Genomic DNA, 27,659 nt, shown 5'->3' on the forward strand with positions numbered 1-27,659 from the left:
TATTTAGTAAGATACCTGTGAACAAGAACACACATAAAATACAGTTATGTATTGATTGGTTGATGAAACTATTGTAGCCAGAGGCTTATCCAAACTTAACACTGTATTTTCCTTAGGAACAAAAGTTCAGTATTCGCTAATTCAGTGTTTGCAGCTGCTTTATACATTATAACTACCATGAATAAGAAGCATTGACTGTACTTGATTGCCTTCTACTCCTGCTGTTATCAAGCTAAATTTATTCCTATTTTCTGAGTCTTTTTTCCTCCAGCACTTAACACGAAACAATTGACCTTCACTTTGCTATAAATATATGTAACTTTATCTCAGACTTAAATTTCTTTTGCTACATATTCTCATGTGAGACAGGTTTCTCTTGTAAAAGTAGCAGTTGCCTGGTGCACGTAACCCAGTGGATCCTGATTGTCAATGATGGTTTTTATTTAATCAATTATTCATTGAATTGTCAGTGTAGAAAATGCCACTTCTGCTTTGAATTATCAGTTTCACTTCAGAGTATAATTTAAAGGCGAGGTAGCTTCATTCCTAGAAACTTGAGACCTCTAAAGCATGCTCTATTCCTCATGAATGTTCTCTAGGGGCACTTAAAATAGAATATCTTTTACCCGTGGTTTTAGGTGATACACTGGGAAAGCATGCAGTTGCTTTAGAAGCCTTTATAAATAACACTTGGGTATTTGTATAGTAAATATTTATCTTCCTTTAACATTTCCTACTTCTCTTCCATAAGTTTATTGAATTCACTGCCCCCAACTTTATGGTATTAAGCACTTCTCTCCTTTTTTGCTAATAAAATGAAAGACTAAGAATCACTCCCACATTAATAGCATATTCCTATAAATAAGGGATTATTTCTTTCCATATCATGTTCAGCAGGTGCTAATCCTTTTAGAGCCAATGATCGGAGCAGTTTCTGTATTTTAATGCTTTGAGAAGTAGTCAGTTCTCTTCTTGCAAGTTTGTTACAGGAGAGTGAAATAATGTCCCTGTGCTCATATAGGATTATATACTTGAATTGATATCTACCTACTTGATGCAGTGGGGGACCTAGGTCTGAATTTGTCATATGCAGTGTTTGGAATTATGGGAATTTCTAACCTACATTTGGGGCAAAATACCTAACTGGAGACATACCCTTTTCAATATGAAATTGCAGAATTTGTTTACTTAACAAAAGTTAAGGAGCAAACTGTTATCTTTTTGGTCCTCATTCTATGTGGATGTTCTGTAGTATTTGCTATACCCTACTAATTACCACCACCCCATTCTTTTCCTTAAAGCTGTCTCCTCCCTTTGGCTGTATGATACTTCACTCTTGTACTTCTTTTTATTTATTTATTTATATATATTATGTTATGTTATGTTAGTCACCATACACTACATCATTAGTTTCTGATGCAGTGTTCCATGATTGTTTGTGTATAACACCCAGTGCTCCATGCTTTTTATTTGTCTTCTACTAGTCCTTTTAATCTTTTGATAATGGGCAATAGCGAGTAGCTTATGACTGGAATGACGAGGTTAGGAGGGAAAGTTGGAAGCAACGCTATGAAAACATTCATATGTATTTCCAAAGATTTTGGCATTTTTTCCTATATTTTGAGCCTTTATGCAAGAATATAAAAATAAGTTTGTATCTCTTTGGCAGATCACTCTGGTCACAAAATGGGAAGTAGATGAGGGGGAATAGAGATTGGGGCAGAAAGAACCTGTCAGGGAGCTAGGTCAGTATGCTAGAAGAAAGGTCTTTAATAAGAAAATGGCAAAAGGGATGGCCTGTTTCTAATTAGAAATCCATAGAGAATTAAAGTTACTGACACCTTTTGAGGCTGTTAAGAGGCAGTGCAATATTTTTTTTAATCATGGACTTCAGAGTCAAATAGAGCTAGGCACACATTCTGGTTCTGTTGTCTATTCTGTAGGTGTGACTTTGGGCAAATTAGTCTCCTTGAATCAATTTTCATCACTTAATGAAAATAAGAATACTAATTCACAAAGTTGTTGTAAGCATAACAGGAGTATTATCAACATGTGAAAATAACTAAGAATTCATGGTGTACATAGTGGGCTCTCAGCGCAGGTTGGTTTCCTCTCTTCCTTTCCATTTTCTTAGTTTACATTTAAGGAAAGAGGCATTCAGAATGGCTAAGTAATTTCTGCACAGTCAGAAGGCCAATTTAGTGACAGAACTGGGACTAGATCTGCAACTTGGATTGCCCCTGGATTCTTTCCACCATATCAAGCAACATCCACATTCATTTATTCTCAAGTATACAGTTTTCAGTGAGAATAAACAAAACTGGTTTATCTTTTTTCCCCCCTCTTTATAAGATCTAGTACTTAAAGAAATTCCTAAGAATTAAACACTCATTATACTAACCCCATTCCAGAAAGATGGGTGTTGAGTTCCAGTATAATCATCTTCACTAATGATATTTCCATAATTATCAGCAGTTGTTTTTAAGTTCACCTCTTCTCAACTGATAAAATTTTCCATATCTGAATTTTTATCCTTAGTGAAAGCTGCTGTAGCTTGCCTCAGTAGCATTTTTCCATTTGGGGTATGTTTATATTTTCTAAATTTTCATTTCTAACTTGGTTTTCCAGTTTGCCAAACATGTTTACCTATTTTATTTTATTCTACTTTAGTTTATTAAGATTTATTTACTTATTTTAGAGGTGAGGGGCAGAGTGAGAGGGGGAGAGAGAATCCTCAAGCAGACTCCCTGCTGAGCATGGAGCCTGATGTGGGGCTGGATCCCATGACCCTGAGATCATGACCTGAGCCAAAACCTAGCAGTCAGACACTTAACCAACTGAGCCACCCAGGCACCCCAGTTTTCCCATTTTAGAACAGCCAGATTATCCCAGATTTTGCTAGATTAATTCCATTATCCCTGACTTCATTTTTCATGTCTGGTTTTAGTCTTGCTGACTAAAAATTAATGAGTTTGTATGCCTTAATAGTAGATTGATAAAAAGAAAACTCTAGGAATTGAGAAACCTACTCTCTCTTGCATCTCTCTTCTTATTGCTAGCCTTCTTCAGCATCACAATAGGAAAAATTACATTTGTAAAGTGATTTTGTATCTTAAAAAAGAGGGCCCAGAACGCCTGGGTGGCTCAGATGGTTAAGCGTCTGCCTTTGGCTCAGGTCATGATCCCAGAGTCCTGGGATCAAGTCCCGCATCGGGCTCCCTGCTCCTTGGGAGCCTGCTTCTCCCTCTGCCTCTCTCTCTCTCTCTCTCATGAATAAATAAATAAAATCTTCAAAAAAAAAAAAAAAGAGGGCCCAAACTGATATGAATAGTTAACTTTGACAGATAATTTTGGACATAAGTATGTAGTGTAGGATAATTCTGATTTTAATGTCAGCACGCTTGATGACTTGAATTATGAGGCTGGTGATAGAAAAATGAAAGCTTACAACCTAAGATACCACATTTATAGTTACTTGCAATGTGTTCTGCCTTCACTTTGAGTATTAGCTTTCCTTCCTGCCAAGGTAAGCTATTAACTTTGAAGATAAAAACTACTTACACTTACATATTATAACTTTTGAAAGCACTTTTATATTCTAATATGTATATGTAAATAAATAAAATTATATTTCAGTGTAAAAAATGGTCAATGTTTATGATTCTTTTACTGTCACACCATTTGGAAAAGACTTCAAAGCTTATTGTTCCATGTATACTGTAAACTGTAAGTAGGAAATCAAATGCTGTATTTGTCTAAGGAAAGCACAGTCATATCTAGAATACATTCTCTTAAGTTGATGTCTAAAATCTGTTTTCTCAGTATTCTTTTGTTGTTGTTGTTGTTAAAAGATTTTATTTATTTATTTGACAGAGACACAGCGAGAGAGGGAACACAAGCAGGGGGAGTGGGAGAGGGAGAAGCAGGCTTCCCGTGGAGCAGGGAGCTCGATGCAGGCCTCCATCCCAGGATTCTGGGATCATGAGCTGAGCCTTAGGCAGACGCTTAACGACTGAACCACCCAGGCGCCCCTGTTTTCTCAGTATTCTTAGAAGTTTTCTCTCTGAGTATGGACAGAAAAGGTAAATTAGTTAGCAATTAAGATTGGTTAGAGATTTAACTATGGCTACATTTTACCCAGAGAAAAATTGAAGACTTGAACCCACATTCCAAAATAGAAAAGGCACTGGGAAAATATTTTTGCTTAGAAGGATTGATTACTTTTGTTTTCTTCTCTGAAAACAAACAAACCAAAAAACCACACATATTCCTCATTTTAAATGTGCAACATGTAACTACTTCTTATCTTGAGGCCTATAGCTTTTCTACTTCCTAGGATACTTCATTGCTTTTACCAGGATTTCACTTCTGCTGTTTTACCTTCTGAATCTCTTTTCTGAATCTCTGTCGGACTTGAACCCAAGTATTAGCATTATATCAAAAGTAGGTTAGTGCTTTTATCTCCCCCAGCTTACTTCTTGACTTTCTTACTCTTAATTCTGGCAATAGAGTATTTGAGCGGTGCCTGTTTAATCACATATCTAGTGTTAATTGTTTCCTATTCTGGGTTGAGTTAATTGATCCAGTAAATTAAAATGAATAAATGGGCATAGTAGGCTTAAAAAGTATCCGTCTGTTATGGATTTGCTTTTGCTTTAGAGAAGTCAGAAAGTCTGGCTGTTAGTGAGTGGTTTAGTCTTCTCTCACCATTGGAACTGAAAGACATACTGATGAGGTAATAATGAACTCAAAAGTCTGACCAGTGCCTGAGTGGGAAAGGAACTCAGACAGTAGGCATGCCTCACTCTGGAGCCTGCCAAGATTTTTACTTTTTAGTAGAATACATTTCGAGGTTAACAGGTAGACTTTCCTGGATACTTGTCAGAAGTGTAACATGTCATTCATGGGTACCAAAGAGGAATGTATGTTATCTTACTCTGGATGTAGCAAGTCAGAAGTCTTAGTCACAGTCACTGGGGATAATCCAATCATAGAGAAAGCATTGGAAGTAGGATTTGAATGCAAAGTCCATGTGCGTGTGTGTGTGTGTGTGTGTGTGTGTGTGTGTGTGTGTGTGTGTGAGAGAGAGAGAGAGAGAGAGAGAGAGAGAGAGAGAGAATTAGTTGCAGAGAATTAACTATGGCCACCTTTTACAAGGTGATTGGGATAAATATGTATATCATCTCCTTGGTGATCTCCCCTTCTTCAGATTCCTAATGAGCTGACTCTTCCTTTGAAGCTTCCATACAGTAACTTGTGCATATCTTTAAAAGGTATTATCACATATAAAAATCTCTATATATGTCTTTTCCTTCCATTAAAAAATTATCTGATACATATTGTATGCTATGTTAGACATCAGAATTATTACCTACTCCTATTTGATTTTTTTCTTATTTTAAAGATTATTTATTTATTTGAGAGAGAGAACTGGTGTGTGCAGGGAGGAGGGACAGAGGGGAGAGTCTTAAGCAGACTCAGTGCTGAGCGCAGAGCCCAACGTGGGGCTCGATCTCATGACCCTGAGATCATGACCTGAGCAGAAACCAAGAGTCCGATGCTTAACCTACTGTGCCACCCAGGCACCCCCAGCTACTCCTATTTGATTTCTGAAAACGTTTTCTAACAATCTCAAAATCAATTAAAAGCAGTGTCCATATTTAAAGTTTAAGTCTTTCAGTTTTGTTTTCATTATGAATGCTAGTGAATCTCTTATAACCCTAAATTCACTTTATACTTCCATTAACCCTTTTTTTTTTCCAGGTTTCACAACAGTGAAGTATTTAATAGCTTATGCATCTGTCCCCCCTTTACATACTCTGCCTCCACTGGTAACAGCCCCTCATACACATACGCTTTGTCCTGCACAGTAGGCAACTTGATGTAAATGTACAAAAATTTTTAAAGTTGATTACTGGATGTGTACTAAACACAGAATATTGGTGGGCTTTGAAAGTCTCTAAAATTGAAAAATAATTATATGTAGTAAAACTTAAATATTATTTTGGTAATATATGATACTCTGTATTTCTCAATGTTCCTTTTATAAACATTCTTGTAACCAAAACTCTTCACAGCAGGAAAACTTTCTATGATGAGTTGAAATGTCACCTTCTTTTTTTTTTTAATTAATTTATTTATTTGTCAGAGAGTGAGCACAAGCAGGGGGAGCTGCAGGCAGAGGCAGAGGCAGAGGGAGAAGCAGGCTCCCCACTGAGCAGGGAGCCTGATGCAGGGCTCAATTCCAGGACCCTGGGATCATGACCTGAGCCAAAGGCAGACACTTAACCAGCTGAGCCATGTGTGTGTTCCAGAAATGTCACCTTCTACTAGACAAGAAGAGTTATGTTTCTTCCTTTGCTTTGGCAACTAACTTTTTGTTTTTTGTAACTATTTTTTAATTAAGCCACTCAAATGAAAGTATAAGATGGTTTTAAAATTTCTGATACTTGGTCTGTAATTCAAATAATAACGTGATTCCAGTGTTTAAGACATGGGCTGTTTTTTTACTGTGGAAAATTTTAAACATATTCAAAAGTTGACCAAATAGAACAGTGAATCTCTGTATTTACCTATCATTCATCTGTAACAGTGGTCAACTTGTGGCTAATTTTATTTTATCTATATCCTCACTTCTCCCATTCTGTTTTATTTTGAAGCAAATTATAGACATCATATGATTTTATCCTAAATCTTTCAGTATATAGTTCTAAAAGGTGAGAATTCTTTTTAAAAAACATAGCAACAGTACCATTATCACAACTGAAAATATTAATGTCACCAAAGTTAATGTTAATATTTCCCAGGTTCTTTCTTAAATGGTTTGTCATTTTGATTATTTATAGCTTACGGAGCTTGGCATCCAAATCAGTGTACATATTGCAGTTAGCTTACAAGTCTCTTAACTCTCTTTTAAGTTACCCGTCCGTCTTTTCTACCTCTTTCAGTGTGTTTGTTGAAAAAAAAAAACAGAACAAATTCTTAGCTCTGCATATTAGATTTTGCTGATTGCATCACTGTGGAGATATTTAACAAATTCCTCCATTAATAGTATTTCTGTACATTGATTCTTAGATTTACAGGTCTATCACATTAAATTGTCATTTTTAGTAATCATACTTTTGCTGGTAGTAGTGGTATTTAAAGACGCAGGTCAAAATTAGAGATAAAATCTCTGCCACTTTTTTGGCTATGTAAATTTGAACAAGTTAATTTATCTGTGTCTTTCCTATCTCAAATGAAGATAATCACATCTACCTTTTTGGGTTGTTGTGAAAATTAAATTATTATCATTATTGGTTGTGGTTGTGGCATTTATGATCATACTAATGAAAAGATTGATTGATGGCTTGAAAGTAGTCCACTGATTTCAAGAAATATTTGATAGAACAGTATCCTAATATGTAATGAAAAACTTGTCGTTTTGGTATTCATAAAGAAGCTCTTTGGCTTTCCCTTTTCAGCTTTAGGCAGAACATGAAATTTGGAAAGTTTTAACAAATTATCTTATTAATACCCATCCAGGTTTCCATTTTTTCTTTATCTGTAGTAGTTTAGGAGATTGATAAGGAAGAAACAGAAAACTACATTTTTAAAAAGAAAATATGAATAAAAGCACTTTGCATCAGTGTTCTTGGAGTCTGTACTGATGCACATTTCCAAAATGTCAAGGTCTTTTCTTGTTTAGCTTCCACTGATAAATTTCAAGGAACCTACAGTGTACTGTTTTAAACTAGATTAGAGGATAAAAAAAGTTGCCAACTGATTATGTCTGGAGGTTTGTTTGGTCAACGTTGCTGATCTTGTCTGGTAACCCCTGAGTTTGGCATTGTTTCTTGTTCTTTTTAACTAGCATTTTCTGCTATAGGAAAACAACCCTCAGAAGCCAAGACAACTGATTTTATTGTTAAGCATATAAATGAGGGCATGTTTCACAGAATCCTGTAAATTTAACATTAGAAGGAGAAGGCAATTCAGTAAAAAGAATGTTATAATTTTAACTTTCTTCATTATGTTTGCTTTTCAGATTTGATTTTTAAATGAATCTAGCTGGAATAAATTCTTCTATAGAAAGTTCTTCACATTGTTTGGAGATTGATCTTTGGTTCTTTTAATTACTTATCCTGGTTTTCCTCCTACCTCTTTGGCCATTTTTTAAAGGGCTCCTTTTTCTTTCTTTGCCTTAAGGTTTATGCTCCCCATGAGTCCATTTTCAGTTCTCTTCTCTTCTCCTCTACTTCCGCTCCTGATATTATCTCCCCAAGTAATTTTAACTATTTAATGGCTTCTACCATGTATATGTGCTGATGACTTCCAAGTACAAATTGACACACACACATACATTGTTTACTCCATCCAGCCCGTCTCTCTTCCAAGCTTTGAACATTTGTATCAGCAACCAACTGTAAATGACCTCCTAAACATTCCAACAATCTCAACATGGCTAAAATTATGCTCAGCATTTTCTTTTATGAAAACACTCTTGGGGAGCCTGGCTTGCTCAGTCAGTGGATCATGTGACTCTTGATCTCGGGGTTGTGAGTTTGAGCCCCATGTTGGGTATAGAGATTACTTAAAAATCAAAAACAAACAAAACCACTCTTACTCCAGTATATCCAATAATAATAAATGTGAGCCATTCACTCGGTTGTTCAAGGCAAAAACCCGTAAATAATTACTAATGACTGACTTTCTTTTGCCCCCCACAGCTTTTTCAGTCATGTCTTACTGATCTTCAGAATTATATGTCCACAGCATATTGTATTTCTCCCTGTAGCAGTTGTTCTCATGTTTTATTGCTTTAGTTTTTGCAACACCATCTTAAATAATTTTGCAACATCATCTTAAATAAACAAAACTCTGACAGTTTTGTCCTTTGCTAGTACTTTTCTTCTGTTTCTTCCAGATAACTACTTTTTAAAACACATATATGGTCATGTCATTTCCCCTTAAAATTTTCCAAAGGCTATTCATTGCTTTCATGATAAAATTCAGGCTCTCTCAGTTCTTTCTCTGGTCCTTTCCTTCTGTTGACCATTCCCTGGCCCTTAGTACCTCACTTTCATCTTGTTTCTTCCTCCCTAACTCCTCCCTCTGTTTTTCTTTTTTCTCTTTCCCTTCCCCCACCCTTCTCTGTCAATTTGGTACCACAGCAGGGAGTAGTCACCACTTTCTCTGAGTTTGATCTGAACCTCTCTTACTGCTTGTCATTTTCTACCACCAACTGAAATTAACTGTGTGCATGTTTTCTTTTCTATTAAATTATAAGCGTCTTGAAGCAGTGTTAGGATCTCTTTTACATCCCGGCAGTATAACTGTGAATAAGACACAGTCTCTGTTCTCAGGGAGGAAGGGAGGGTTCTCACCTTTTTCATTCTTGGAACTCCTAAAGAGTTCATTTGATAAATGAATAGATGTCTGTTTAAAAGGTAGCTTTTTTTAAATCTTAGAAAAAGTTGTATTTTTTGTCAATTTCTATATATATCTCTAATATCTCAAAAATAATTTTGTAGCAGTCTAAACCAAATCAACTACATATCACACAAATATTTAATGATAGCCTTCTATGAATGAAATCCTATTTGGTATGCAAAAAGATGCAGTAAATACACCACCACCACCACCACTAATAATAATAATATTATTAGATTGTTTCACATTTTCTGAGTGCATACTGTGTTAAGTTAATTTATGGAAGAAGCCTCATCAGCCTGTGAGAAAGCTGCCTTCAGTGTACTCATATAATTGAGGAGACTGAGGCTCTAATAAAGTGAGAGTAATTTTGCAAGTTATACTAATAAATGGGAAGGAACAGATCTTGGTTTCTTTTTGCCACCTAATGCTACTCTTATAAATCTTACCTGCTTGAGGAATGGGGAAAATGTGAATAATTAAGATACTAAAAAAGGAGATGTTAAAGTAATCCAAGGAAGAAATAATGAATTAGGGTTATGTTAGAGGTAGACAATGAAGAAAACTTGAGGAGGTAGAATGAAAGAAGGTTTAATGACAAAGGGATATGTGGACTCTGAAGGAAAGGGAGGAGTCAACAATGATTTAAGCTAAAAGCTCCCAAGACTTTTGACCTCTATTTTCTGGTATGCTTGGTTTCTCCTTTAAAGAGACTGGAGAATAGTTTAACAATTCCCACTGGAAGCAAATTATAAAAGCTGAGACAGAGCTACTTATTTATTTATTTTTTTCTGTCTCAGTGAATGTTTATTTATTCAGTTTCTCAAGCCAGAAATCTGTATTCTTCTCATTCTCACCTCAAAATCATGAAGCTATGTCTCCATTTAATCATTATTTCCACTTAATTGTATTATATCACTCAAAGCCATCCTCTTCTCTTAGGTCAACTTCTGCATAAACTTACGTATTGTTCTTTCTCTGCTGTGTTTCTGCAAGTTTTCTACCCATGTGTCTTTATTCTTTTCCCACTTAGTTCTATGCCACTTGCCGCTTGAGTGCTCTTTCTCAGCGTAAAGCTAATACGGTCTCTTGACTACTTAAAGGCCTCACATTGCTCATTCTGACTTTCAAGATAAAAATTAACTATGTGGCAACGTGTCCTGGGCACTTCAGTATCTCTCTTGTGCTCATCTCCCCAGCCTTTCACATTGTCCTTTCTTCACATCACATTCCTTATTTTTGCCATACTTTTTCAATTTCTAGACATGGTTGGTCATTTATTTATCTATTTTTAAATATCCTCACATTTCATTTATTTACTTATTTATCTTTTTTATTTACTTATTTATTTTTAAGTAAGCTCTATGCCTAACATGGGGCTTGAACTCACAACCAAGAGTTACACGCTCTCCCAACTGAGCCAGCCAGGTGCCTCTAGACTTGGCTGTTTAAATTTAAATTAGTTAAAACTAGGGGTGCCAGGTGGCTTAGTCAGTTAAGTGTTTGACTTGTTTTCTGCTCAGGTGATGACCTCAGGGTCTTGGGATCGAGCCCCACGTTGGGCTCCTCACTGGGCATGGGGCCTGCTTGGGATTTTCTCTCCCCCTCTCTTGTTGCCTCTCCCCGCCAAATTGAATTAATTAAAATTAAATAAAATTTTGGGGAGCCTAGGTGGCTCAGTCGTTAAGCATCTGCCTTCGACTCAAGTCATGGCCCCAGGGTCCTGGGATCGAGCCCCGCATCAGGCTTCCTGCTCAGCGGGAAGCCTGCTTCTCCCTCTCCCCCTCTCCCTGCTTGTGTTCCCTCTCTCTCTCTGTGTCTCTCTGTCAAATAAATAAATAAAATCTTTTTTTTTAATTAAATAAAATTTTAAGATCTGTTCCTCGACTCCTATATTGGACAGCACAGATAAAGAACATTTCTAACATTATGTAAAAGTTCTAATGGATAGTGCTGTTCTTGGGTATATATTAAGCTCTCTTTTCCCTGTGTCATTACGTATGTTTCTCTCCTTTTCTAAATGTGTAATGTGCCCTTCCTTGTTTTACCTAGCTATTTGTTTTGCTTCTTAAATTCCATATATAAGTGAAATCACATGGTATTTGTCATTCTCTGAATGACTTGTTTCACTTAGCATTGTAGTCTCTAGCTCCATCTACGTCATTGCAAATAGCAAGATTTCATTTTTTTTTATGGCTGAATAATAAAGAGAGAAGAGAGTGTGTGTGTGTGTATCTCCTTTATCCATTCATCTTTCGATAGACACTTAGGCTGCTTCCATAATTTGGCTACTGTAAATAATGCTGTTAGAAACATAGGGGTGCACGTATCTGAGATGGGGATATTTGAATCCTAGAGCCAGCAGCAGTGGACTCAATGCTGAAATTTTAAGTAATATCTTTTGTTTTGTGACTGAGAATCAACATCCTCTATTATGTAACTAGGAACAGCAATTTCACTTTTTAGAGGACCAACATTTTCTATTATCTTCTTTTGTGAGATATATAATTAACATACTACATGACTATGGTGCAAAATCATAGTACAAAAGGACTTAAAAGGGAAAGCAACAGTACTACCTTTTCTGCCTCCGTTCGATCTCCTAGAGTACATTATTTTTTCTTTTTGAAGTTTTTTCATTACTCTAGTTTCAATACTGTTTTTTCTTACTGACTCCTTGCTACAAATGTTAAGATTTAGCTCACTTACACTTCTGCTTGCCTTCCCTCACTGTCCCAGTACTCCTGTTTGTTACCTGTGTGACTTTGAATCATGCACTTAAACTGTAATTGCTGTTCTGTCAATGCCTCATAGGCTCTCTGATGAGCTACTATGCAAAATAAGTTCGTCAGTATCTCTACTCTTCTCTCTACTTCTTTTCCCCTCTAGCCTCCAGCTCCTAAATGTTGACAGAACTTTTATTTTTATTCATTTTTATACAAGACACACAGCAATGCTTTAAAATTGAAAACTCATTTTTTTTCCTATTCTGGGAAATTAGCAACAATTACCTGTTCAAATATTCTTTCCCCAGTCTCTCTAGAGTTCTTTTCTTCTGCAACTCCTAGTGGACTTTATACTAGAGTCTCTCAGTTTTCTTCCATGTCTCTTAATTTCTCTTGTCTATTTTTATCTCCTTGTCTCTCTTTTCTGTGTTCTGAGTGAATTCCTAATACTATCTTCCAATTCATGTATTCTGTCTTCAACTATGTTCAGTGATAAGTCTCACACTTAATTTAGTTTTTGTTTTTAATTTCAGTAACTTATTTGTTAAATTCGTTTTTGAAATACACTACACTTATAGGACTACATTTTTACAAGTCGAAAAACATGTAAATTGGTCCCAGTTCAGGGAACACAGTATTACCGTCTTCAGAAGCCATCTTTGTGTTCCCCTCCCTTCAGTAACCAGCATTCTGACTTCTAAAAGCATATATTGATTTTACCTCTTTTTGTATTATCTAAAATGGAATTATAAAGTAAATACTGTGTCTAAGTTCTTTCACTTTACATTTTTATTCCACTTGTTACATGTAGTTAATAGTTCTTTCAGTCTTGTGCTATTTATATTATATCACGTGACTGTATCACCTATTTATCTAGCACTTATCCATCTAATAATTTCTGTAATGTTGATGGAGACATAGATTATTTAGTTAAGAGCACTTAAAAATAGTGGTACCATGAACATTTTCAGTATAATGGTGGTTCCTGATGTTGAAGCTTTTACAGAGATCAACTCACAGAGCCAGTAAATGTCCTGGTTCTGTTTCTATTCTTGAGGCTGTCTTCCTGATTCTCTGTGCCCTAATCCTAGAGAGCAATTAATTATTGGGAAGGATGAGGGGTAAGGAATTTTGGCTTCTAGTTTTAAGTAATGAGCTTATATCCCCTATAAACTGCTTTTAGTCCCATCATCCTATGGGAGTCAAATTCGAACCACTCCAGCCTACTTACTGATCCAGATTACAGGCAGGCTGTGTATCCAGCCCTGCATCTCACTTTCTACTTCTGTTCCATTCTGATCCACAAATATGTTTAGATTATATTTAATCCCAGCTACAGCTTTTTAGAGTGCTCTCTGTTTTATCTGTCACTGCTATATATTTTATGCCCAAAAGCATGAATTTACTAAAACATCTTGACCAGAAGTCTTTCTTTGAAGACTCCGGGGTTTAGGAATATATCCATGTCTGTTTTTCCCCCTTTGCTTTAAGCTCAGAAAAGTTCTAGTATTAGTTCTTTGATCATTTTCTTTTCTCTATTTTTACTAGTCTTCTAAAATCTCTAATATTTGGATTTGAGATCTCACTAGATTAATCCTCACTTTCTTTTACATTTCTAACTTGTTTTCTTCCTTCTGTTCTAGGGGTATTCTCTTGACTTTATCTTCACTGCTTTTGAATTTTTTTATTTTGGTAATGAGATTCTAACTTTCTCATAATTTGAATGTTCTTTTTCATGCCCTCCTAAATCTTGTTTTGTAGCTTTAATATCTTCATGAATTTCTCTGAGAAAAGGAATTAAGTCTTTTTTAAAAGTTTTGTTTCCTGAATTGTTTTTCCTTCTACCTCAATTATTAAGATTTAAAAATGTCTCTCTCATTTTATTTTTTTAAAAACTTATTTGAGCGAGAGCAAGTGTGCACATGCCAGTGGGGGTGGGGGGAGAAGGAGAGAATCTCAAGCAGACTCCCTACTGAGGGTGGAGCCCCACACAGGGCTCAGTCCCACAATCCATGAGATCATGACCTGAGCCAAAACTGAGAGTTGGATGCTTAATCTACTGAGCCACTTAGTTGCCCCTCTCTCATTTTAGAGGTTTATCATATATATCTGATGATCCATAATTGTCATTTATATTTAAGAACTGAGTTGATTGTAGGAGGTGGCTGAATTGAGATTCCTTTGTTGGTGTTTGTAGGTTTACTTCTCTGCTAGCCTCTCCTCTGAATGGTGTAGCTGACAAGTAGTTTTATATACATAAGCAGAACTTGTCAACTGGCAGAGATCTCTTTAGGATGGATGGGCATAGATTCAGCTGTTAGGTTGGAGGCTATCCCCAAATTCAAGAATTAAAAATTTATTCAGAGCCACCAACCCTGACATAAACAGCCCTTATATCTCCCCAGCTAGTTTAGTTAGTGTCATAGAGAAGATCCCTTCAGAGTTCTTTAATTGCCTTTTATAGTTGGGGAAAATAACAAGCTGCTTGTTGTATATAAGAAGACAGGAAAGTGAGGAGGAGCATTACACTGTTCAAAAGATAGACCTTTAATGTGAAATCCCTTATTTTTGGCTTCTCATTTCTATTCCTCACACATGTTGATTTTTAGTCCTGAATTTCTTCAGAGTTTTCTAGAAGATCTCCCATTTCAGCATTAGTCCTCTACTGCATAAATCCTGGACTGTAGTTCCCTGTATTTCTGTTCCTCTGTCAGCCTACTTGTTTTCATGTTATTTCTTCCAGAAATGTGTTGAATTCCCCCATCTGATATTAATACCAAAGAAATACAAGTAGAAAATAAACCCCTAAAAGAGAAGTTATATCCCCCTTGTATTTCTTTAGTATTATTTCCATGGGGTCTCCATTAGACTAGGAGAGCTTTCAGACACCAAGCTGAAAGGGATAATTGGAAAATTCATTTCACTACTGACGAATGATATAGTTATTTAACATCAATTAGTTCATGTGCCACCTATTAAATAGCCCTTGTGTGCTAGAAGGTATTCTAATATCAAGAGATACAAAAGTGATTAAGACAGACAAGGTCCCTGCCTTTATGGACTTTACATTTTAGTGGGGGAAATGGAAGTAAAATGGTAAATAAAATAGTTTTAGACAATGAATAAGTAACAGGAAGAAACTATAAGAGTTCTTTTCAGAAACGTAGACAGCTAGAGGAGTTTGATGGTATACTGGGAAAAACTTTAAATAAAGAGGTCAAGAAATGCTTTTAGTCATTCTTTTTTTTTTAATTTAAATTCCAGTTAGTTAACATAATGTGTAATATTAGTTTCAGATGTACAATATAGTGATTCAGAACTTCCATACATTACCTGGTGCTCATCACAACAAGTGGACTCCTTAATCCCCATCACCTATTTATCCCATCCCCCCACCTACCTCCCCTCTGGTAACCATCAGTTTGTTCTCTGTAGTTCTCTCAGTTGGCTTGCTTCTCTTTTTTTTATCCCCTTACTCATTTGTGTTTTTTTTTTTTTTTAAGATTTTATTTCTAAGATTTGACAGAGAGAGACACAGCGAGAGAGAACACAAGCAGGGGGAGTGGGAGAGGGAGAAGCAGACTTCCCGCCCGATGCGGGGCTCGATCCCAGGACCCTGCGATCATGACCTGAGCCGAAGGCAGATGCTTAATGACTGAGCCACCGAGGCGCCCCTACTCGTTTGTTTTTGTTTCTTAAATTCCACATATGAGTGAAATCATATGGTATTTGTCTTTCTCTGACTGACATTTTGCTCAGCATAATACTCTCTAGCTCTATCCATGTCGTTGCAAATGGCAAGATTTCATTCTTTTTTATGCTTGAATAATATTCCTCTGTGTGTGTGTGTGTGTGTGTGTGTGTGTGTGTGTGTGTATGTATACCACATATTCTTTATTCATTCATCAGTTAATGGACACTTAGGCTGTTTCTATAATTTTGCTATTGCAGACAGTGCTGGTATAAACATCAGGGTACATGTATCCCTTTGAATTAACATTTTTGTATTCTTTGTATAAATACCTAGTAGTGCAATTGCTGGATCATTAGGAGTTCTATTTTTAACTTTTTGAGGAACCTCCATACTATTTTCTAGAATGACTGCACCAGTTTGCATTCCCACCAGCAGTGCAAGAGGGTTCCCCTTTCTCCACATCCTTTCCAAGGCCTGTTTCATGTGCTGATTTTAGCCATTCTGGGAGATGTGAGTTGATATTTCATTATAGTTTTGATTTGCATTTTATTTTTTAATGGTAACTGATGTTGAGCATGTTTTCATGTGTCTCTTGGTCATCTGTATGTCTTCTTTGGAAAAATGTCTATCCAGTTCTTCTGTCCATTTTTAAATTAGATTATTCTTTTTGTGTGTGTTGAGTTTTATAGGTTCTTTATATATTTTGGATACTAACTAACCCTTTATCTGATATGTCATTAGCAAATATCTTTTCCCATTCCATAGGTTGCCTTTTAGTTTTGTTGATTGTTTCCTTCACTGTGTAGAAGCTTTTTATTTTGATGTAATTCCAATAGTTTATTTTTTATTTTGTTTCCCTTGCCTCAGGAGACATATCTAGAAAGAAGTTGCTGCCTGCGCTCTCTTCGAGGATGTCTGTAGTTTCAGATCTCACATTGAGGTCTTTAATCCATTTTGGTTTTTGTTTGGTTTTTTTTTTTTAGGGTTTTATTTATTTGTCAGAGAGACAGAAGAGAGCACAAGAGAGGCAAGCAGAGGGAGAAGCAGGCTCCCATTTGAGCAAGGAGCCCGATGCAGAGCTTGATCCTAGGACACTGGGATCATGACTGGAGCCGAAGGTAGATGCTTAACTCACTGAGCCACCCAGACGTCCCTTTAATCCATTTTGGAATTCATTTTTGTGTATGGTATAAGAAAGTGGTCCAGTTTCATTCTTTTGCATGTTGCTGTCCAGTTTTCCCAATACCGTTTGTTGAAGATATAGTCTTTTCCCCATTGCATATTCTTTCCTGCTTTGTCGAAGATTAACTGACCATATAATCATGGGATTATGTCTGGGTTTCATAGTCCCATTGATTTGTGCCAGTACCATACTGTTTTGATTACTACAGCTTTGTAATATAACTTGAAGTCCGGAATTGTGATGCCTCCAGCTTTGCTTTTCTTTTTCATTGATTTGCTTTGGCTATTCAGGGTCTTTTGTGGTTCCATACAAATTTTAGGATTGTTCCTCCTAGCTCTGTGAAAAATGCTCTTGGTATTTTGATAGGGATTGCATTAAATGTATCAATTGCTTTGGGTAGTATAGACATTTTAATAATATTTGTTCCTCCAGTCCATGAGCATGGACTGTCTTTTCATTTCTTTATGTCATCTACAATTTCTTTCATCAGTGTTTTATAGTTTTTCAGAGTACAGGTCTTCACCCCTTTGGTTAGGTTTATTCCTAGGTATTTTACTGGTTTTGGTGCAATTGTAAATGGGATTGATTCCGTAATTTCTCTTTCTACTGCTTCATTATTGGTATATAGAAATTCAACAGATTTCTGTACATTGATTTAGTATCTTGCAACTTTACTGAATTCGTTGATCGGTTCTAGCAATTTTTTGGTGGTTTCTTTTGGGTTTTCTGTATGCAGTGTTATGTCATCTGCAAATAGTGAAAGTTTGACTTCCTTGCCAATTTGGATACCTTTTATTTCTTTTTGTTGTCTGATTGCTGTGGCTAGGACTATCAGTATTGTTAAATAACAGTGGTGAGAGTGGACATCCTTATCTTGTTCCTGACCATAGAAGAAAAACTCAATTTATCCCCATTGAGGATATTAGTTGTGGGTTTTTCATATATGACCTTTATTATGTTGATGTTCCCTCTAAAGCTACTTTGTTGAGGGTTTTTATCATGAATGGATGTTGTACTTTGTAAAATGCTTTTTCTGCCTCTATTGAAATGATCATATGGTTCTTATCCTTCTTTTTATTAATGTGATATATCACTTTGATTGATTTGCAAATATTGAACCATCTTTTAGGTCTTTCTTGAATTTATCTCCTCAATATTGAAAAGAAATTAACCATGTGAATATCTAGGGTAAGAGCATTCCCGGCAGAAGATGGTGCAAATATAAAGTAACTGAGGCAGAATTGAGCTTAGAAAATAGAAAAAATATTTTTCCCTTCCTACTATCTTCTTTTTTTTTTTTTTTAACATACAATGTATTATGTGTTTCAGAGGGACAGGTCTGAGATTCAGTAGTCTTACACAATTCACAGTGCTCACCATAGCACATACCGTCCCGCCATAGACCAAATATCTGGATCCTACAAAATTCATATGTTGAAATTTAATCCCCAAGGTGATAGTATTTGATGGCAGGCCCTTGGGGAGGTGATTAGGTCATGAGGGTGGAATCCTCATGAGTGGGATAAGTGCCCTTATAAAAGAAACCACTTCCCCTCTTCTGCCTATATGAGGACAAAGTAAAAAGATAACCATCTCTGAACCAGGAACCAAGCTCTCACCAGACACTGAATCTGCTAACACATTGATCTTGGATCAACTAGCCGCCAGAACTGTGAGAAATAAATTTCTGTTGTTTATAAGGCAAAAAACAAAAAGGAAGGAAGGAAGAAAGGAAGGAAGGAAGGAAGGGAAAGAGAGAGAGAGAGAGAGAGAGGGAAGGAAGGAAGGGAGGGAGGGAGGGAGGGGGGGAGGGAGGAAGGAAGGAGAAAGAAAAAGAAAGAAAAGAAGGAAAGAAAGAAGAAAAAATAGAAAAACAGAAAAAAAAAGAGACCTTTGAGTTTAATAAAAGAGGAGATTCATAGGAAATGTGCCCCAAACAGTTGGAAAGACCCAGGTCATTTAAGACTTTAAAGGAGTTTGAGTTTTATTCTAAATGAAGTAGGAAACCATTGAAGTATTTTAAAGAGGGTGTTGGCATGGTCCAAGGTATGTCTTTGAGACTTATAGACCTATCATATATTTTGTAGGTTGAGCCTTTGGCATTCTCATGGATTGAATATTGGGGGTTAAGGAAACAAAGGGATTAAGAATGGCTCATTTGTTTTTGGCTTGAATAATTGATCCTGCTTAGTTCTAGGGATACTCCTATTTTGCTGTGGTGCTGTGTCTTGGGTGGCTCAGATGGGTGGCTGATTTCTGCAGCAGCCACCATGGTGACCTGTACTTAGGTTCCAAGATTTCTAATTTACACTCATGCTCAGACATTTATTTGGCATATCCAGGGTGGGTAAAATCAGAAAGACTTATGAGCCTAGCAATATGCTGTGCTGGAACTAGTCTTCTCCCATCAAGATGTCATGTTTTTGAATTTATGAGACAACTCTAAATTTTTAAGAAGCTACATGAATGTGAGGAGTGCACTGTTAAGCTCACATAAGTAAGAAGATTCTGCCTTGGCTGTTTGCTCCAGTTTTTCAATCTTGTTTGCCTATAGAAGCAAATTCAGATGTACTCAGTGACCAAACAGGTAATATAAATTGTTGAAATGGGACATAATATAATGATTGAAGTGGGACATTCTGAGGCACTCAACTTCATTACAAATGCCATGCAGATAAATAAAACTGTAGCTGACCATATTTATACCACAGGAACCAATTTCTGATAACTCTCTACAATTTTGTTTGTTCTTGATGTGGGGGGTAGGGGTGGAGTGGAAAGGCAGAGAAGTGATGTCAGCTTTGTGGCTATATAAGATGCTTCTCATTTTAGTCCTTCCCACACACCCCCAACAATAAATACTTGGCATCCATATACAAACAAGAGTGTCTTTGTGGGAGCTATGGGATTTCCCACTGGACAACAAGGAACCTGGAAAGAATCTTGCCCACCCATACAATATAGAATAGGCAGACAGACCTTGTTCCTGTCTGTGGACGCTGAAGTGATCCATGTATCAGGTCTTGACCGAAGTCTGGGAGCCCCTGGAAAACACTAACTCAGACAATCACTAACAAAAAAGAAAGCCTTTTTGAAAGTCTAAGTGCACAGAGGATGCAGCACTCTACTGGAGCAAACAAAATGCGAATTTGGACATCCTGGAGTGGGTTGAGGCTCCCACTTCAAATGTGAAGACAACACAAAATTCAAAGAAACACCAGTAATCAAAGAAACATGACACCACCACAGGATCATGATAATCTTCCCATTACCAAACCCCAAAACATGGAGATCCACAACTTCTAAAGAGTTCCAAATAGCTATTGTGAGGAAATTCATTGAACTACAAGAAAGATTCAAGAAAACACAGAAAGAAAAAAAAAATCACAGAAAGACAATTCAACAAAACTGTGAAAACAATGTATAAACAAAAGTTTAACAATGAGATAGAAACTGTGAAATGGAACCAAACAGAAACTCTGGTACTGAAGAATTCAATGAATTAAATAAAAAATGCCCAGTAGCAGGCTTGATCAAGCAGAAGAAGGAATCAGTGAGAATTAAGACAGGAACTTTGAAATTATCCAGTCAGAGGAAGACACAGCAAAAAGAATGAAGGAAGTCTACATGATCTAAATGATACCATCAAAAGGACCAATTTGTGAATTATTGAAGTTCTAGAAGGAAAAGAGAATGAGAAGGGGGCAGAAAGTTTATGTAAAGAAATAAAAACAGAATGTCCCAAATTTGGGGAGAGATTTGGATATCCAAGTTCATGAAGCATGTAAATCACCAAACAAAATCAACTTAAAGAGATCCTCTCCTGGGGTGCCTAATGGCTCAGTCAGTTAAGCTTCTGCCTTCGGCTCAGGTCATGATCCCAGGGCCCTGGGATTGAGACCCGCATCAGACTTCCTACTCGGCAGGAAGTCTGCTTCTCCCTCTGCTGCTCTCTCTCTCTCTCTCTCTGTCCAATAAATACATAAAATCTTAAAAAAAAAAGAAGAAGAAATCCTCCCCTTTTTATTCAACATAGTACTGAAAATCCTAGTGTGAACAATTAGACAAGAAATAGAAATTAAAGGCATCAGAATTAGAAAGGATGAAGTAAAGTTGTCTTTATTTATAGATAACATAGTTTTATAATAGAAAATCCTAGGGATGCCTGGGTGGCTCAGTCAGTTAAGCATCTGCCTTTGGCCCAGGTCATGATCCCAAAGTCCTTGCATCAAATCCCACATCAGGCTCTGTGCTCAGCGGGGAGCCTCCTTCTTCCTCTGCCTACTGCTCCCCACCCCTGCTTATGCTCTTGCTCTCTCTCTCTCTCTGACAAATAAATAAATAAAATCTTTAAAAAGAAAATCCTAAAGACACTACCAAAAAACTGTTAGATCTAATCAGTGAATTCAGTAAAGTTGCAAGATGCAAAATCAACATATAAAAATCAGTTGCGTTTTTATCACTAACAGTGAGTTATCTGAAAAAGAAACAATCACATTTGCAATAGCATCAAAACAATAAAATAGTTAAGGATAAAGTTAACAATGGAGGTGAAAGATCTTTACAGTGTAAACTACCAGACATTGATTAAAGAAATTGAAGAAGATACAAGTAAATGAAAAGATATCCTGTGTTCATGGATTGGAAGAATTAATATTGTTAAATGTCCATACTATCCAAAGCCATCTATACATTCAGTGTAATCCCTACCAGTATTTTGATGGCATTTTTTACAGAAGTAGAAAAAATCCTAAAATTTGTATGGAACCACAAAAGACCATGAATAGCCAAAGCAATCCTGAGAAAGAACAGAGCTGGAAATATCACACTCTCTGATTTCAAATGACATTACAAAACTATAATAATCAAAACAGTATGGTATAGGCATACAAAAAGACATATATATCAGTGGAACGGAATTGAGAGTCCATATATAAACCTACACATATACACTCAATTAATTTATGACACAAGAGCCAAAAATACTCAATGGGAAAAGCACAGTCTCTTAATAAATGATTTTGGGAAAACTGGTCACTATCATGTACCATATGCAAAAGTCAGCTCAAAATAGATTAACAACTTAAATGTGTAAGATCTGGAACCGTAAAACTCCTAGAAGAAAACATAGGAATAAGCTCCTTAACATTGGTCTTCAAGATGATTTTTTGAATTTAACACCAAAAGCAAAGGAAACAGAAACAAAAATCAGTGAGTGGGACTATATCAAACTTTTAAAAGCCTCTGTACAGCAGCGGAAACCATAAATAAAATGAAGAGCCACCTATGGAATGAGAGAAAATATCTGCAAATCACATATCTGATAAGGGGTTAATTTCTAAAATATATAAAGAACTAATACAGTTTAATTGCAAAGTAACCCTCCAGATATCCAATTAAAAATGGGCACCTGGGGTGCCTGGGTGGCTCAGTTGGTTAAGCATCTGCCTTTGGCTCAGGTCATGATCCTAGATCCTGGGACCAAGCCCCATGTCTGGCTCCCTGCTCAGCAGGGAATTTGCTTCTCCCTCTCCTTCTGCCCCTCCTCTCCTAACCCCCTCCTCACCTGTGCATGCCAGCTCACTCTCAAATAAAAATAAATAAAATCTTAAAAAAAAAATGGGCACAGGACCTGAATAGCCATTGTTCCAGAGAAGATACCCAAACGGTCAACAGCTATATGAGAAGGTGCTCAACATCACTAATCATCAGAGAAATGCACATCAAGACCACAATAAAATATCAATCACCTCATACCTGAGAGAATGGCGTTCATCAAAAGGACAATAAATAGCAAGTGATGGGGACGATGTAGAGCAAAGGAAAGGTTTGTGCACTGTCGTTAGGAATGTAAATCCGTGCAGTCACTATGGAAAACAGTATGGAGTTCCTCAAAAAATTAAAAATAGAACCTACCATATGATCTAGCAACTTAATGTCTGGGTATGTATCCAGGAAAAAAATCACTATCTCAAAAAGATATCTGTACCCCCATGTTCATTGTAGCATTATTTACTATAGCCAAGACATGGAAACAACCTAAGTGTCCGACAGGTGAACAGATGAAGAAAATGTGGTAGATATATACAGTGGAATATTATTCAGCCATAAGAAAATAAGGAAATTCTGCCATTTGCAACAAAATAAATGGACCCTGAGAGCATTATACTAAGTCAGAGCAAGACAGATACTCTGTTATCTCCCTTATATGTAGAATCTAAAAAGACCAAGCTCATAGAAAAGAGATAAAATATGTGGTTTCCAAAGGTGGGGAAGGGGGAAATTGGGTTGGGCTAAGATGTTCAAAAGGTACAAACTTCCAGTTATAAGATTAATAAGTACTGGGGATATATGTGTACAGCCGGATGACTATAATGCTGTTAATTTTTTCTCTTTATAAAAGAGTGAATACTGATATATTTAAATTCAGTGATAAATATTTTAAGAGGGAATGAAAATCACTTGTAATCCTACCTAGAGCTAACTAATTAGTCATTATATAACTGTTCAGACTTCATTCTCTGTGTCTTCAGGAAAAGAATTTTCCAGTTTAACAATAAATATGAAAATCTTTTAAAATCAACTAATGTTGATCTTTATCATTATTTTCAATGGTAACATAATATTCTTGTGAATGATATACCATAAATTATTTTTCTGGCCCCCTTTTGTTAAGGATATGGTGTTTTCCATTTCCTGTTATCTTAACCATAAGTGGTATGCTGTCACTTTACTCCACCTCTGTGTTTACTGTTCTTCTAGAGGAACAAATACATATTGGTTTAAAGCATTAGATACTAACATTCCTATTTTCCTTTGAAATTCTATTCATTCTATACTATACAAAATACGTGACAGAATTTAGAGACTGAATGAAGACTTGCAGAGACATAAACTATATCCCAGAAATATACATTATCTGCTAGAGAAATTTAGTTATTTAACTAAATTTAGTTATTTAACTAAATTTAACTAAATATTGAATCATTAAAACTATTGAGTGTCTACCATATATCAAGCATTGCTCTAAAGCAGACTTTCATAGTCATTATATTTATGTTTTAGCTTGCAGTTGTCTTTTTAATTCAGGGTTTTCTTTATGGAGATAAAAAACACAAAACATTATATTCACCATTTCAACAATTTTTAAATGTGCAGTTCCCTAGTGTTATGTATTTTACACTGCTGTAAAACCTATCTCCAGATCTTTTTTACCTTGCATTAACCACCTCTTCTTTCCCCCCTCCCCTCTGCCCCTGGTAACCACCATTCTACTTTCTGTTTCTATGAATTTGACTATGTTAGGTAGGTGTAAGTGGAATCATTCAGTATTTGTCTTTTTGTGATTGGCTTTTATCTCTTAGCATAATGTCCTCAAGATTTATCCATGTTGTAGCATATAGCAGCATCTATATTTTTTAATAGGCCAGAAATTTGAGACTTTGAAATTAGCTTGCCATACTTTAGGTAATTCTGTTGACAAGTTTATTTCTGAATCACAGAATGGATATTCAAAACTTTGAACTTTGGAAAAATATTTATAAGAACTTCTTATATTTCACAAAATGTTAAGCAGTTTGTACCAGTTACTGGTCTTTTGGGAATACAGGAAATCATATATTGTGATGATAGATATAATGGAGATATGAACAGGGTTCAATGGGAGCTTGAAGAGTGAGAGGCGCCCAAGTCTACCTGGAATTAAGATAGGCTTCACAGACTACCTTTTTTCTTATGGAGAACTAAGAGAAGAAAGCATTGGAAGTATTCTTAATAGAAAAAATAGAATATGAAAAGTCATAAAGTTGTGAAATATTAAGGTATATTTGAGAAACTATCAGAGATTTAGTATTGTTGGAACAAATAATATTCAAGGTGAATTCTGAAGGATAAAGCTGGTAGGTCTTGGGTGCTATGCCACTAATTAAAATTTTTATTCTGTATGCATAGGGAGCAGGAAAATGACATGATCCAATCCATATTTCAGGAAGATAATGCTGGCTCTGTTAACAATGGAGAGACTAGACCAGAAGACCAGTAAGGAATCCATTATATAGATCCAGAAGGGAATACTCTCTAAATTTAAGAATGAAATAAATATCAGTATATATGTAATCTGTCTTTTTTGCCTGTCGCTCACGCTGTCTGCACCTCTTCCCAGCCCCTAAACTAGCCAGTCCTGGTGCTAGGCAGCTTTGAAATGTTTAAGAAAATGTCCCTGTTTTGACAGAGTAGAGTAGAAGCACCTGGACTTAGAGCAGACTTTACAGCTTCTCCAGGGATTTCTCATGTAGGCAACATGAGATCAACAGAGCCCTGTGCAAATAAGCTTTATAAGCAAATGACCATTTTTTCCATTATAAATTCCATCACTCCAAAGAAAGTACCACTTGTTACAACTAGTATTTCCCCTTTTACCTGTATCTCTGATTTTAAAATATTTCATGGGATATTTAAATTATAGCAGCTTTGATATCAGCCTTTGTATTTTACAGTTTCAGAACTCTGTTTCTCATCATTTTGGCATGAAAATATCCCATTCAGTCATCATATTTTAAAAGGTTGCTATAAGCTACATCAGGAATACTGTACCTAGCATAAAAACTACACGTCTCTTCTTCCTTCAAGCAGACTGTAACTTTAGAGTTTAGTTCTGTTGATACTGATATTGAGTCATTTTCTAGGAAGTTATGTGGTTACTGTCAGCTCATCACTTTCATCAGCCAGTCACTTAACTACCCTTCCTATGCTCTCAGAACATCTGTGTCATGTGTCTTCTTCACTCTCTCCCTTCTAACTCACTTCTCTGATGCTTTTACTTCATCCTCTGCAGGACTGGGAAAGATCAGCACATATATACTTCCTGGTAGTGCTGGGCTTTCCTTTAGAAAGTGCTTCTAAACTACATGCTAATTTAAATAAACTGTATTCTGAGGCTTATCTTTTAAATCATGAATTTCATGTGTAAAAACATTTTCTTCCTTGTTCATAAACAAAACATGTAACTGTGCATTCATAGAACTGAAGTCAGGGGAGTGTCCACTTCGGGGGAGGGTCTTTTTTTCTTCTTTCTTTTTCTTTTTTTTTTTTTTTTCGTTTTTTAAGATCACTGATCCACTCTTGTGTTGTTTTTCTTTGCTAATCGTGACCTTACTTTCAGGATGCAATGGATCCTGGCAGCATCTCAATGGGGAAAAGAGACTTTTAATACACTTTAAATATAGTATTTTGTTTGCGTTGAGTCAAGAAGATACTGATTTCTCAGCAGGAGGAAAGACTCTGGAACCACACAATAGTTTATATTGTGAAACCCCTTTTACAGTGCATTTTGGTCATCATGTTGTAACAAAGCAAACAGTCCTTAGCCACACGAATCTAGGGAAATAAGACTTATGACTAAAGGATTCTTGACTAGATGTTAAAAGATATAATTGGAGAGAAATATAAAACCGAGGGTATAATTGGGTTTCTTCTTTCTATTTCTGTTCTCACAACCTGACCTTGAAGGAAAATTAGTATTTGTTAAGTGCCTTCCATGTGCCAGATTCACAGCTATAATGAGGTTTATTATTTGTAAGTGTCTCGATCTTAACAACTACTTTGGGAAGTTTAAGAATTTGTACTACCATTTTATAGATAAGTTCAGGAAGTCACTTGTCTCAAGTCACACAGGTAGTATATGGCAACATTGAAGTCCAAAGCACATGTTCTTATGTCTGATAGTGCACCTCAAGTCAGAGGTTTTTATTTATCTATTTGTTATTCTGCTCTTTTTAAAAATTTAAACAATAGCAGGGGCACCTGGGTGGTTCAGTCGGTTAAGCATCCATCTCTTGGTTTCGGCTCAGATCATCTCAGGGCCCTGGGATCAAGCTCCACATCAGGCTCCACGCTCAGCAGGAAGTCTTCTCGAGATTCTCTCTCTCCTCCCCCCCCAACTCATGCATGTGCTCTCTTTCTCTCTAAAATAAATAAATCTTTTAAAAAATTTAATCAATAGCAGAAGTAGAAAAAATAAAGCAAAAAAAGCTTAAAAGTTAAGTGCTTAGGAAATAATCATCATTTGGAGTGAGTATTGATTCCTGTCATATTTCTATGCACATATACAAAAGGGAAAATAGGGAAATAATGGCATCATAACAACATGCCATTTTGAATAAAAATTGAATTTAATTTTACTTGACTTAAACAGAATGAACAAATGGAATTTCAACTGAATATTTCTTTACTGTACAGGAGAATTTCCAAGACTTCCTCTCAAGGATAAGAAAAAAAGATTAAGAGATTAGGGTCATGTTTTTCAATAACACTTAATCAGTATTAATTCACCCCATGCTCTAAAAAATTAGGAAATTAACACTTCTCACCAATATTTAAATACATTTTTCTCATCTCAGCTTTGCCGAGGTTTGTATCATTTACATTTTATTGTAACTGTAATTCCCAGATTTACTTAGTCTACGTTCTACATTTAAATTCAGTGGTTATCACTATCCTTTATCACATTTTCTCTTCACTTTGTTTTTACTTTACTTTTTACTTTTTTTTTGTTTGTTTATTGAATGTTATCTTTTTTAATAATTTTTAAATTTTTTTTAAGATTTTATTTCTTTATTTGAGAGAACGCCCGTAAGGATGAGTGGGG

The 27,659-nt window shown here is 36.0% G+C and overlaps 1 protein-coding gene and 1 long non-coding RNA gene across 17 annotated transcripts in view; one reads left to right on the top strand and one right to left on the bottom strand.

Annotated features, from left to right (window-relative positions):
* Window positions 1-27,659, top strand: part of ERC1 (ELKS/RAB6-interacting/CAST family member 1) — a 560,596-nt gene that overhangs the window by 349,696 nt on the left and 183,241 nt on the right. The gene's annotated exons all lie outside the window — the stretch shown is intronic.
* The window catches only part of LOC113921827, a 59,068-nt gene continuing 35,350 nt past the window's right edge, over window positions 3,942-27,659 (bottom strand). The window contains exon 3 of the long non-coding RNA XR_003519827.1: window positions 3,942-4,063. This is a non-coding gene — a long non-coding RNA (uncharacterized LOC113921827). The remainder of the gene's footprint in view (window positions 4,064-27,659) is intronic.

Source organism: Zalophus californianus, chromosome 9, assembly GCF_009762305.2.
Source record: "Zalophus californianus isolate mZalCal1 chromosome 9, mZalCal1.pri.v2, whole genome shotgun sequence".
Classification (NCBI taxonomy): Eukaryota; Metazoa; Chordata; class Mammalia; order Carnivora; family Otariidae; genus Zalophus; species Zalophus californianus.